General features: G+C 46.2%; 1 protein-coding gene across 1 annotated transcript in view; it reads left to right on the top strand.

Annotated features, from left to right (window-relative positions):
* The window catches only part of HBEGF (heparin binding EGF like growth factor), a 111,388-nt gene extending 109,395 nt beyond the window's left edge, over positions 1 to 1,993 (top strand). The window contains exon 6 of the mRNA XM_069652680.1: positions 886 to 1,993. The gene's annotated coding sequence lies outside the window, so the exon portion shown is untranslated. The remainder of the gene's footprint in view (positions 1 to 885) is intronic.
* Positions 1,994 to 13,582: the final 11,589 nt, after the last annotated feature.

Raw genomic sequence — 13,582 nt, 5'->3', positions numbered from 1 at the left:
CATGCGCCCGGTTGCCCACGGGCCTGGTGCGCTTTACAAATAAATCAAACTACCGCAGTGGTATTAACTGGTCATTGGTGGTAGCAGGTGCAAAATGGTGCGAGTACTTGGGCATCTAATAGCAGTGCCTGCCAAGTGCCTTTTACTTACACACAAGCCTCAAGTGTTGGCTTAGCCAATGATTTTATTTAGTAGGACTTCAGTGAAGGACATGCATAGTGCTTATAAATCGAGTGGCTGAAGGTAGACCTGTTTAAGATATTTATATTACACAAGTAGCGGGTTTACATCTCCAATAAAGCCATTACCTCTCAGAAGACTGCTTTGAAAAACCACTGGCAGGCACTTCCAGTGCAAAGTTTGACAATACTTGATTAAAGCGAGCACAAAGAGTTCCCATGTGGGGGTGTTTCCGGGAGGGGCAGGAATTGGGTTGGAAATGGCGATAGTGATTAACAGGGCCATGGGCAGTCAATGGGTGGGCAACAAACCAAACAACACCTACAAGCCGTCTGTCCCTCCTCATATGCCATGTCTCCCTATTTAGTCTCGGGAGGATAGCTCAGCGGCAAAGTGCTCGCCTTGGAATCAAGACCACACAGAGCAACACAGGTTTGATCCCCGGATCCGCGCTTAGAAACCTCTTTAAGCGCGATATAAATAACCTATCATATCATTTGTACTCTAATGCAATAGTTTTGGCTTTTAGGTGGCACAAGCGCCACCCAATAGCCCAAACTAAAATGTCTTTTTGAGTTTGGCCTTCATTGGGCGGCCTTTAGGCATAATGCAGGGAACAAAAGAGCTTAGTCATGAAAAGTAAATGACAGTGTTATTAAAAAGAAATTGTGTAATCATATTGAAAATGTTCTTATTTTGTTACAGAAAAGTGTGGTGAAACTCTACCTCCAAATTAACAAATCAGAGAACCAAAGGTCATCCCTGGAGGCTCTTGTTATTTATGGGACATATTTAAACGTACGGTGAAAGCGGTTCTGCAATGAAAGGCTTAGTCTACATTCAGAAAAGAAGCCAAAGTGCCTCACTGATACCTTCAACTGGAACACAGACCTGGAACTCCTGCAGAGGCAGCAGGCACGTGATGGCAACCGTCTAGTGGATCTTAGTAAATGTACATTTTGAGATGGAACACCACATCAATCCGACTTCTCACTATGGGTTCTGGAGTTTCCTCTGCATGCCGGAAAACTAACTGTGAAAAACTAAAAACCCTAGGTTGATGTTCCTTTACATAGGCTTCTTCAGTTGAAAATAAAATATTTAACAAAATAATGTTTGTAAGGATAAACATTTAAATTATGGTATTTATTTTTAGTATGTTACACTGTTAATGTTATTTATTTTATTTTATTGTCACTTACTCTTCTAACATCAGTAATGTAATATTCAGCTATAAAAACATAGCTCATCAAGTCTGTCGCAATAAAAAAACATCTCTAGATATTGTATTATGAATGTAACATCCTGGCGACAAAACGCTGATCGTGGCAAATGTTTTAGTCATATAAAAATGTATTTTTAATTCAATTACCTTTACAGTCATTAAAATAAATGACCTTATTATTTTAAATCACTTTTTAAAGATGTGTACACATGACAGTGTATTTGCTTTCCAGATTGCATTAATGGGAAAATGCATTGAAGCAGGCAGGTGACCAATGAAGGAGTATCTATTATACACTGCAGTACCATTAAATGGTGGGCATTCACATTGACTTTGCCATCTACAGTTTCACGTTCTTTCATCTTGTTACTTTTTAAATAGTAAACAGCCGAATGCAAAAGCATACTGGAAGCCTGAACTTTTGTTGTCAGTATTATGAACTACAGAGCATTCAGATTTTATATGGTCGACAGTTACACAGTTCCATGTAGATGCAGATATCCCACAATTTGTGGGTGTGTGCACACACAGGCTGTTGTGTTATGATGGTGCTATTTTAAATACAACAAAGTAAAAAGTTACGACAAACCACTGTTTGCCTGTTCATTTTTTTAATTCTGCCATTTGTATGTTAAGACTAGAATATAATATATGTTGGACTTCATTTGGAGATCAATTATGAAACGTTTGGTGCTAGTCGTGGTAGGTCTCTTCAGACAGAAGAGGGACGTATTGGTGCGACCCATGATGGTCAAGGGTAAATGTGGATTAGTATGGTTGGGACGGAAAAGCGTTGCTCGGCAAGGCCGAGGCCCTTCCAAGAGGGGAACCCAGTCAGGAAACAAAGGGTTCCTCTGTGTTCTTCGCCCAATGGTGCCATTGTGCAAGAACCTTCATGCACCTCCCATTGGATCTCCTCCCGTTCTGAAATGCCCTTTCCCCATTGCTGCACCCTGGTCTGTGCTCACGCCCATACCCTGCAGCCCTCCCTCCTCCGTCACCCTGCTTGTGCTCCCTGCCCCTCATCCCCTCTCCCCACTTACTGCCTCTGTGTCCTTTAGCTTCCTTCCCCCCTCTCCTCTTCTGGATCTGCACAATCCTGGTTCGGTCACAATGCTCTTTTGCGAAGGTTTATCTGCAATGGGCATCGAAGACCAGTGAAGAGAAGCAGGTGTGTATCAACTCCTCTATACATTGGGCAGGGTGCAATAAACTAGCCCTCAAAAGGGAGCAGGAAAATTAGGCACCAGAATAGAGCACAAGAAACTCCTGGTACCAGGCAGCAAGCCAGTACACTCTGTTGCAGCTCTGCAACCCAGTCATTTGCGAAGTTGCAGAGTGGCAAGCAGCCGTGTTTTCCAAATTCTATTTATTAAATCAACACACATATAATAGAAGAACAATCGCTTATATGGAAGAGGAAACCATGAGGAGTACCTCAAACACCAACCCTGCCATTGCTTATCAAACCGAACAGATACAGTTTTAAAATGTTTACAAAGCACAAACAAAAACCACCAATTCATTGTACACAGCAAACCCTCCTTCTGTGAGAGCGATCAGGTGGTTCTGGTTGGAGTGAGGGGAAAGTGGGGTCAACTGGTAATCATTATTTCACATAGAATCTCACTGATTGCAATGCCACGCTGAAAAGACGACTCCCAAAGAATAAAAACCTACAAAGTGCATCTTCCAGCGTTGCAGCACAGTCAGCAAGAGTCCTCAGCAAGAACATAAAGCCCACCTTAGTGATAGACTGTAGAATCCCAAAGCACCCCATCACTCAGCATCACCAGAAAAGCACAAGATGTAGGGGAGCCAATCAAACAACACGCCCAAACCAATTTGAGCCAACCTTCACAAATGTATAACAAATAAGTGCATCACCAAGAAATGTTTATGTTGAAATTACTATCATCATCAAGTATATATTGACCATTAATATACAATTACATTAGGAAACATTTTACAGATCACATGCTACAGAAGCCCCATCTGTGCTGAAATGGCATATTAGATCCGCTGATACGTGTTTCGCCTAGACCCCACATCTATGTTCTAGTGGAGACTAGTGAGCTTCTTCAAGGCTATGTTCAACATACATCATGTGCCAAAAACAATTATTTCCTGATAATCTTGATTATCAATTACGGCACGCTAATTATTTCCAATCATTCATCAACTCCCTGCTTCAATTCGCAATTGGTTCCTCCTCATTTATTCTTGTCATTAAAAGTCTTGTCGAAATTTGCGAAATACGGCATGGGAGCCCGAAAACGCAGAACACAGGAGTGATCTTGCAAGTCCGGTGCTAATGGACATGACAGAAGCCAAATATCAAGAGGAGCTATTTCAAGACAATACTTTAGATGAGAAGCTAACGAGGGTGGGGCAGTGGAGCAAAGGCTAGCGCCAGTGGTGGGGGCATATACACAGCAGATTTCACTTACTAATTCCATGGATCAGCCACCACACCACTTGCCCCACTGCTGAGTACTGCTTACCGCCAGTGACCTGTTCTCTCTCTTATATACCTACTAGTGTAAACTTGGGGGGATCCCCTTACGATATGGCACACCATCACCCGCTCCGTGGGGGGGGGCTCCTTACCCTGACACACATTCTATCAGGTCCTGCGGCTCTACCATCAATGCACAACCTCTGGCGCTAGCCTCTGCTCCACTGCCCCACCCACATTAACTTCTAACTGCTACACAGAGCACCACATTGCGCACACTGTAGGGCCAACCAGCTCCAGAATCAATTCAACCTCGGCCTTTACACTCCAGACACAGCCAGAGGATAACCCTCCTCCATCTGACACTCTGCGCCCCCCCCACCCCTTTGCCCCAACTGGGTTACTCCTTGGTGCTTTACTTAAGCTCCTATACAATTCACTCACCCAACCACCTTTACACACCAACTAGTGGCCCAATTGGGCACACCCAATGGGGAACGTTGCCGCTAACCAATGGTGCATTCATTATTTAGTATTATTTTGTATTTCTTATTGCTCCCTAAGTGGTAATTTTTGAACTGACCAGCGTATAGCCACTACCCAGACACACCCCTGAGGGATAATTGCTGCTGACCCCCAGTGCCCTCGGTATTAATTATTGCTCCCTAATCATACAGTTCTGCAGCGTACAGGCACCCACCAAGCGAGCACGTGATCACGTTGAATGTAGTATTTAAATCGATTGGAACATGGTGGCTGTTATTGTATCCAGTGTGACCGCCATCTCAACCTGTAGGAGTTTAACCAAGAAAGGAGGCAGTGCCTCACACAGAGCACTCTGTGCTTTTGCCTGCACGTCTGTGCTTCCCATACTGCAGCCCTGCTTCCTTGTTTGCAGCCCTCTGTTCTCTGGCTACAGCCCCCTTCCTTGCTTTCTTGTTTGCAGCCCTCTGTTCCCTGGCTTCTGCTCCCTTGCTCTCTTCCTTGCCTGCAACCCTCTGTTCATGATTCCTGTCCTTGACTTCCTTGAGTCTTCAGTCCTCCCCTCTGGTTATCCACTTCAGTTGTACTGTTTCCTTAATTTCTCTATGCTAGCTTTCTCTTGTCTTTCCAGCCCTGAGTTACCGTTCTTGATTCCTGTGTACTGTTTTCCGGTCGCCGTTCCCTGAATTTAGATACTAGTTTTTGCCCTCCCTTTCTCCCGGTTCTCTGTGCTGAAGCTTGCTCTCTTTGACTTCCTTTTCCCTGGATATTTCTGTTCTTGTCTTCACTTGTGTTTTATGTAATTCCTATGTACAGAGTTTGGCTGCTGGATTTCCAGCAGGAAATCTCTGCCCCTTCCCTTGTCGCGTTTCAGTGTGGTACTTCGTGTCATTGTTTACAGTGTACTGGTTCCTGTTTCAGGAAGCAGTCATTGTTCGGTTCCTGCTGGACTTGTACAGGCTTTAGTCTTGTGAGTACTGTTACCTTGTTCGTGCCTTAGGGTTCAGATACAGACACCCACTGCTGTTGCTCCTAGCCATGAGCATACAAAGTGGGCCCCTGTAATAGCTATCTGTTCAGAAGGCTGGAGTTTCCCAAGTTCCGTGGAACACTCTTTCCCCATTCTGCGTATACCCCAAGAGGGAACCCAACGTGTTTGTTATCTTTGTATTCCCTGCCCCTTTTTGTGCACAGCCTCTGTTGCCTATCCTTTCTTGTCTGCAGGACTCCTTGTAATCCAGCTTCTTGTGTGCCTTTCTCCCTTTGGCTTAGTGGGCACGCCTCTATCCTCAGGCCCCTCCTGACAGAATGCAAGAGACCATTATTCTGCTTTACCAGTAAGGGTAGGCACATTTAAGTCTAAGGTATCTGAATCCCTGCAAAAGAAACCCATGCCTAAGACTGTAGGTTCACGCACCTTTGCTAAGAGAACTGCTAATCTTAGGGAGACATATATTCAAGAAAATCACTTTTTGCGTGGTGCTTATTACACACACTGGTTCGGTGATCCAACAATGTTCGATTACAATGACATATGTGATTACGACCCTGAGCTACTATCTACAGAGGAATTGCAAGATGAAAATGACTTTTTACAGACATTAATAGCACAACCCATGATAAATTCCCATAATAGCTTTAGTACTACCAATGCACACATCAAGTCAGAACCTAATGCCAATTCTGTACTTACCGCTCAGAGCCTGCATTCCACTGAGCCTCTCCCAGAGCACACTACTCCCCATTTGAATCTACTTGAATCTCCTTCTCCAGGCGCTTCTCTTACCTCAGAAAGCATACCACAGAAATACATTCATGGGATCTCTGTTGACAATGTAATTTGCTCTAGATCAGCATGATTAGCTGCACAGTCACTCCAGGTTGCTAAAAACACTGATTCAATAGGACATGACACTCAGTGTTCTGAGATTAGTGCTGCTGTTCCTGTGTACAAAAGACCAATACAGGTCATAGGATTTCTTAATGCTTCCCCGAAAACTACTAACCACAATAACACAAAGGTTAGTCTTCACATTTCAACACCTTCCTCTTCTGCAACACCAGAGTCTGATATTGTAGGTCTGGAAGATGTCACAGGAACATACCAGTTATAGAAACAGCCTGTGTGCCTTAGAAGACAAACTGAAGACCTCTATGATGATTCTTAGCATAACAGGAATCTAGCAAGGGGACACAATATACCAGACCATGTGGCACTATGTAAAACACCCGACATTCTGTCTTTGAATATCGACATGGTAAGGCCCGGAATGGTAACACAAAAGCTGATAGAGACCTACACAGAGCAGATGGAAGACCTGAATTTGGCATATGCTACCAGCTACAGCTTAACACAGCTCATACCCTTACCAGCCAAATTAACTCAGACTGTTGCAAAACTGGTGAAGAATTAACTCCTCCAGTTGGTCAAACAGCGCAAGCTGCCATCTCACCACAAGCCAAGTGTAACCTTCTGACTAAAGTTTCTGTGGAGTTGAAGGACTTGCCAGTTCTTGCCCTTGATGTCCGTCCTTTACTCACACTTACAGCCTCTACTGAAGTGACCAAGTCAGATATATACTCTGCTTCTATGGACATTCCAGCACCAGACCATAAGTCAGAAATTGAGACCCATCCTGAACTTAACCCAGCACCTGTATGGAGTCCAGTTCTGTCATCAGTCAATACCCCAGATCCATCAGTCAACCGGAGCACACAGAACTTTGAAGGCCAGAAACCTGAAAGCCTGCCCTTGCCCGATACTACCCTAACCAACAGGGAAGACATGAACTTGAACAAAGTTGTCCAATACCTATTGATAAGCACAGTCATTGGTGACATGCTTCTTGAAGCCTTTCCTTCCGTTCACAAAGACTGTATAAACCTCCAAGGGAATCCAGATCTACATCCCTCAAATTACCTTGTTGTTTACACAGACACTGTTCTAGTGGATACTGTTCCTTTCAAGAACCCTTCCAAGTACATGAATGCCGGTGAAGAATCATTTACGAACAAAGAAGCACCCTTGTTTGTACATTGCAATGAGTTTCCTGTCTTGCCTGATGTGCCTTCCAATAAGATAATCACGCTGACTATCAATAGACTGGAAGAATTGGAAGAACCCCCTAAAGCAACCAATCCAGCCGTAGCCCTGGTTCCACCTATCAGTGTTGCACCATTGCCAGCCCTGTGGAAAATGTCTTCCTTCAAGAAAGAAGAAGCAATGGAGCATGCAGCATAGCTTCACAGTTCCTCAGTCCATGGACACATTGCAGTGTTGTGTGACTCTGAAAACTTGCCTTTCCTGGATTTGAACACCAATGTTCTACAGAATGTAAAAGTGTCCTCCTTTAAAGACTCTCACCTTGAAGCCTTAAACAGGGTTTGGTTCATCATGATGTGCTATAACAGTATAAGACCCTTCTACAGTGAGACAGGCTTTGGACTCAATCTTCTTTTTGGTCTAACTACATGGGGCCAGAAGAGGGGTATGCTGTCACGATTGTGCCACTGGCGCACCCATTGGCACCCATTGTGGACTATTTGTGACTCATTTGTTGCCGAAATACTCCCTGGACAACACATATTCATATTATTGTCTTTACTTTCCATTTGCAAGGCTTTGGAACTTTCTTAGTTACTTTTACAAATGACATGTCCCATAATGCACCTTGTGGCACTTCCCATTTCCTGGCTATTCCTATGCAGCAGTTCTAGCACTACAATCCCCAGAAGCCTTAGAGAACAGTGCAGCTTTCGCTTTCCCAGGACTAGAGAGGGCGGAGGCCAATTACATTCAGGTGTGCTGCTCCAGGTGCTGCTAATTAGCCTACTTCAGCACAGGGCAGGTCAGTATTTAAGCAGCTGCCTGTAGGAGCACAGGTCTCTTGCATTGAGCTTTCTGCCAGCCCTTTGTTGCCTTATTCATTGGAAATTTGCTGTGTCCTGTGGTTTCCAGTTCCTGATCGTGTTCCTGAGCCCTGTGCTTCCTGCGTTGCAGCCCCGCTTCTCTGCCTTCTCTCCCCTGGCTTTTGCCTGCACGTCTGTGCTTCCCATACTGCAGCCCTGCTTCCTTGTTTGCAGCCCTTTGTTCCCTGGCTACAGCCCCCTTCCTCTCTTTCTTGTTTGCAGCCCTCTGTTCCCTGGCTTCTGCTCCCTTGCTCTCTTCCTTGACTGCAGCCCTCTGTTCATGATTCCTGTCCTTGACTTCTTTAGTCTTCAGTCCTCCCCTTTGGTTATCCACTTCAGTTGTACTGTTTCCTTAATTTCTCTTTGCTAGCTTTCTCTTGTCTTTCCAGCCCTGAGTTACCGTTCTTGATTCCAGTGTACTGTTTTCCGGTTGCCGTTCCCTGCATTTAGATGCTAGTTTTTGCCCTTCCTTTCTTCCGGTTCTCTGTCCTGAACCTTGCTCTCTTTGATTTCCTTTTCGCTGGATATTTCTGTTCTTGTCTTCACTTGTGTTTTATGTAATTCCTATGTACAGAGTTTGGCTGCTGGATTTCCAGCAGGCAATATCTGCCCCTTCCCTTGTCGCGTTTCAGTGTGATACTTCGTGTCATTGTTTACAGTGTACTGGTTCCTGTTTTAGGAAACATTCATTGTTCGGTTCCTGCTGGACCTGTACAGGCTTCAGTCTTGTGAGTATTGTTACCTTGTTCGTGCCTTAGGGTTCAGATACAGACACCCACTGCTGTTGCTCCTAGCCATGAGCATACAGAGTGGGCCCCTGTAATAGCAATCTGTTTAGAAGGTTGGAGTTTCCCAAGTTCTGTGGAACACTCTTTCCCCATTCTGCATACACCCCAAGAGGGAACCCAACGTGTTTGTTATCTTTGTATTCCCTGCCCCTTTTTGTTCACAGCCTCTATTGCCTATCCTTTCTTGTCTTCAGGACTCCTTGTAATCCAGCTTCTTGTGTGCCTTTCTCCCTTTAGCTTAGTGGGCACGACTCTACCCTTAGGCCCCTCCTAAGAGTTCCGGGATCTTGTTTTCTGTGGATATTGTATGTAGACTTTTCCGGGAAAGACAATGTGAAAGGCAAAATTCAGATCCTAGAAATAAAGATCCAGCAGCCCAATAGATGTACGGGTTATGTGTCTGAAGCCAGGGCATGCCCAGAACCATTGGGTAATGAGCTGCTTTTATGATATCAAATCGTAGCAACTCCTGGTGATTGTGTATAGAAAGCAAAATTTCTGTGGTTTGTTGAGTTATGGGTCCTGATGATAGTGGTTTCCCATCTATTCCTTCTACCGCCTAGATAACGCTTTTGGATTCTCTCGGTATTTCATGCTTCAAGGCCCATTCGTGATCCAGGAAGATGCCCATGGCACCACAATCCACCAGAGCCAGGACGGAATGGTTTTCCTTGTCGGCTGTTGACAGGAATACCTGGAGTATAACCAGGGAGTTCTTTGGAAGTGAGTCCAAGGAAAGAGAAGAGTCGGAGCAAGGACCAGTCTCCCGAAGCTGGGCTCCGTTCACGATCAGGAGCTGGCGTTTCCCGAACGCTTTGGAGGGGCTATTGGGCAGTTTCTTACCAGGTGTTTGTCAGAGGCACAATACATACAAAGTCCACTGTTGATCTGACGAGTCCTTTCCTGAGAAGTGATAGGTCCCCGTAAGGAGCCCAGCTGCTTGGGTTCAAGTTCCGAGGAGGTAGATGTAGCTGGCTCTTTGGGACTAGATATTCTGAAGAGGGTTTCTGTGGAGGAGTGTCAAAACCACTTCCCAATATTTCTTTACCCGGAGTCTCCTCACCTTGATCTTCACTAAGACTGGTGGCTTTCTGTCTTCTCCTCCATTCTTTCTGGGTCTTCTCCTCTTCCGTGTCCTTCTTAAGGAGTCCTTTACCCTTCTTGCGTTCGAAGAGATAGGGATGGTCTCCTCCGGAGGCCACCTTGACCGTTATTAGACTAAACCGTCAGGTGAACCCTGGGGAGTCCGCCCCTCCCACTACAGGGAAAAAGCCAGTAAGGCAGAAAAAACCCTGTGAGGCTGCCGGCGGGGATGGATTGGGTAACTTCCAGAAGTACTAAAAGTCTTGAGAATAATGTCCAGTTGATAACTCCAAATATCACCGGAAACAGGACTTTGATTCCTTGGCAGGAACGAGGGTGCCTTGGATGAGGCGCTGGAGTGAAGAGCCACGAAGGAAGACTAAACAGGCTTCCGAAGTATCCAACAGCGGCTCCGAAGACTGCTGATAGGGTAAGTTGGGATGGAGGGAGAGAATGTGAGAGTGGCCCAGAGTCCGTGGGAGAGCGAGAATGCGAGAGAGTAAGAATGAGAGAGAAGTGACTATGAGAGTGCGCGAATGCGAGGCAAGCGAATGCGAGAGAGAAAGCATGAAAGGGTAAGTGACTATGTGAGTGCGCGAATGCGAGGCAAGCGAATGCGAGAGAGAAAGAATGAAAGGGTAAGTGACTATGTGAGTGCGCGAATGCGAGGTAGAGTGAATGCGAGAGAGTCTGAATGAAAGAGCAAGTGTCTATGAGAGCGCGCGAATGCGCGGTCGAATGAATGCGAGAGTACGCGAAAGAAAAAAACTAGGGGAGAAAGAGAAGGATGGAAAGACCGAAAGAAAAGGGGGAAGGCAAGAGAGAACGGCCGTCGCCAGGCGAGAGGGCGGCGGGCCGGTGAGAGTACCCAGGTAAACTAAAGAGGAGCTCGGGAGGTCAAAGCTTTCGTCGGCACAAATCCGAAAGTAGCATAGCGAGTTGCAACGCAACTCGCAGGGGGGGCGTGGCTTCCTTAAATGCAGCGGCAACCAGAAAGACTAGACCGCTCACCGACAGACCAGATGGACCTAATAACGCCTCCATCTTGCCCATAACTTCCACGGTCTCAGCGGTGTGACAGTATGCCCTCTCCTTATCCCTTCTCCCCCAGGCTTCCCTGGGTGAAGGCGATGGAACAATCTGAGAAGGCGTGGGGCATGGATGTTACGTCTGGGCTCCCAAGAGCGTTCTGCGGCGGAGTATCCTTTCCAATGGACCAGGTATTGTACAGTGCCATGTCTGTAATGGGAATCCACCAGTCTCTCCACCTCATACTCGTCAGGGTCCGGGTCTTCAATCCTTAAAGAGGAGGGTTTACGATGACTCGTAGGATCGGGGACATAAACCTTTAGGAGAGACGTATGGAATACAGGATGAATCCTCTTCATCTTGGGTGGTAATTGTAATCGAAAGGCCACAGGATTTACTCGGGATGAAATGGGGAATGGACCTATGAAGCGGGCCGAGAATTTTCCTGGGTGAACCCAACGTGGGAGAAATTTGGTAGATAACCAAACCTTGGTTCCTACGACCCAGTTAGGGTTAGGGGAGCGCTTCTTATCCGCATACTTCTTGTAACGTATCCGGCTTGCCTCCAACTTCTGTACCGCTTCCTTTTGGATGATACGGAGATCATGAAGATGACAATCCACCGAGGGCACAGTAGTAGAGGGACTCTCGAAAAGAGGTATATGTCTCGGGTGATACCCGTAGGTGAAAAAGAAGGGACTGATACCTGTAGCAGAATGTTGGGTGTTATTATATGTAAACTCTGCCAGTGCTAGATAGGACTGCCACTTATTCTGCTCCTGATTACAGAAACAGCGTAGATACTGTTCAATGGTGGCATTGAGGCGTTCGGTCTGGCCGTTACTCTGGGGGTGGTAACCCGACGACAATGCCCTCTGAATCCCCAGAGAGTTGCATAAAGCTGACCAAAAACGGGAAGTAAATTGGGTACCCCTATCAGACACTATGGTCCGAGGCAAGCCATGTAGTCTCACAACGTCTCTCAGGAACACCTCGGCAGTCACCGGGGCAGAAGGCAAGCCATGTAAGGGAGAGAAATGTGCCATCTTGCTCAGGGAGTCTATCGTCACCATAATTGCTGTGTATTTCCCCGAGGGGGGAAGATCCACAATGAAATCGGTAGATACATGTATCCACGGCTGGGATGGTAGAGGCTCTTGTTGGAGCAGGCCCAAAGGACTATGAGTGGTATTCTTGTTGGCAGCACATACTGGACAACTCATCACATATGTCTTAGTGTCCTTCACCATTGTCGGCCACCAGAAATATCTAGAAACCAAGCCTAGGGTTGCCCTCTGTCCCTTGTGACCTGCAGACGGCAGGTCGTGACACCAATATAGGGCTTGCGTTTGGAACTCCTTAGATGGTAGAAATAGAGCGCCTTGATGAAAGTACAATCCACCCTTCCTCACCAAAAGCGGTTGATACTCTGAAGACACCTCGATAAGGTTAGTGGCAAGTTCTACTTCTTGTAGGAACGAGCTGACCACTCCCAGGATTCTCTTGCCAGCAAGTATCTCATCCTGGCCCTGTTTCTGTTCTTCTTGGTACTCCAGGCTTCGAGAGAGAGCGTCCGCTAAGGCGTTCTCCTTTCCGGGAAGATATGTGATTTCAAAGTCAAATTGGGAAAAGAAATAGGCCCATCGAGCGTGTCTGGAATTGCGGCACTCCATTTGCTGCAATATCTTCAGATTCCTGTGGTCAGTACGAACCAAAAAGGGATGGGCAGCTCCCTGTAGCAAATGTCTCCATTCGATACAAGCCTGTCGGATAGCCAATAACTCTCGTTCCAAAACCGAGTAATTCCTTTCACTAGGTGTAAGGGTTCTAGAATAATATGCCACCGGATGTTCAACTCCCTCTTTACCGGCTTGTAGAAGGGCGGCTCCGATAGCCCCTCCAGAGGCATCTGTTTCAACCACAAAGGGGAGAGATTGGTTAGGTTGCACCAGAATGGGGGCTGTAGTAAAGGCTTTCTTGAGTACCAGGAAGGCTTGGTCGGCATCCTTATCCCAATCAAACCTTTGGCCCTTCTTTAGAAGACGAGTGATGGGTAAGACTATGTCAGAGAAGTTCGGGATGAATCTTCTGTAGAAGTTGGAAAGACCCAAAAATCTCTGTATGTCCTTAGGATTCTTCGGAACAGACCACCTAAGGACTGCCCTTACCTTCTCAGGATCCATCTGAACCCCTTCCTTGGAGACGATAAAACCTAAGTATGACACTGAGGTAACCTCGAAAATACACTTTTCTGGTTTGACCAGAAGCTGATTCTCCCTTAATCTTTGGAGGACTAGGGAGACATGTCTTCGGTGTTCTGACAGAGAGGAGGAGAAGACCAAAATATCGTCTAAGTAGACTACCACTGAGGCATACAGCAAGTCAGAGAAAATCTTATCAACGAAGCGCTGGAAGACTGCCGGGGCG

This window comes from Ambystoma mexicanum, chromosome 3p, assembly GCF_040938575.1.
Source record: "Ambystoma mexicanum isolate Mex_15411 chromosome 3p, UKY_AmexF1_1, whole genome shotgun sequence".
NCBI classification, from domain to species: Eukaryota; Metazoa; Chordata; class Amphibia; order Caudata; family Ambystomatidae; genus Ambystoma; species Ambystoma mexicanum.
This window is presented reverse-complemented; position numbering and strand designations above follow the sequence as displayed.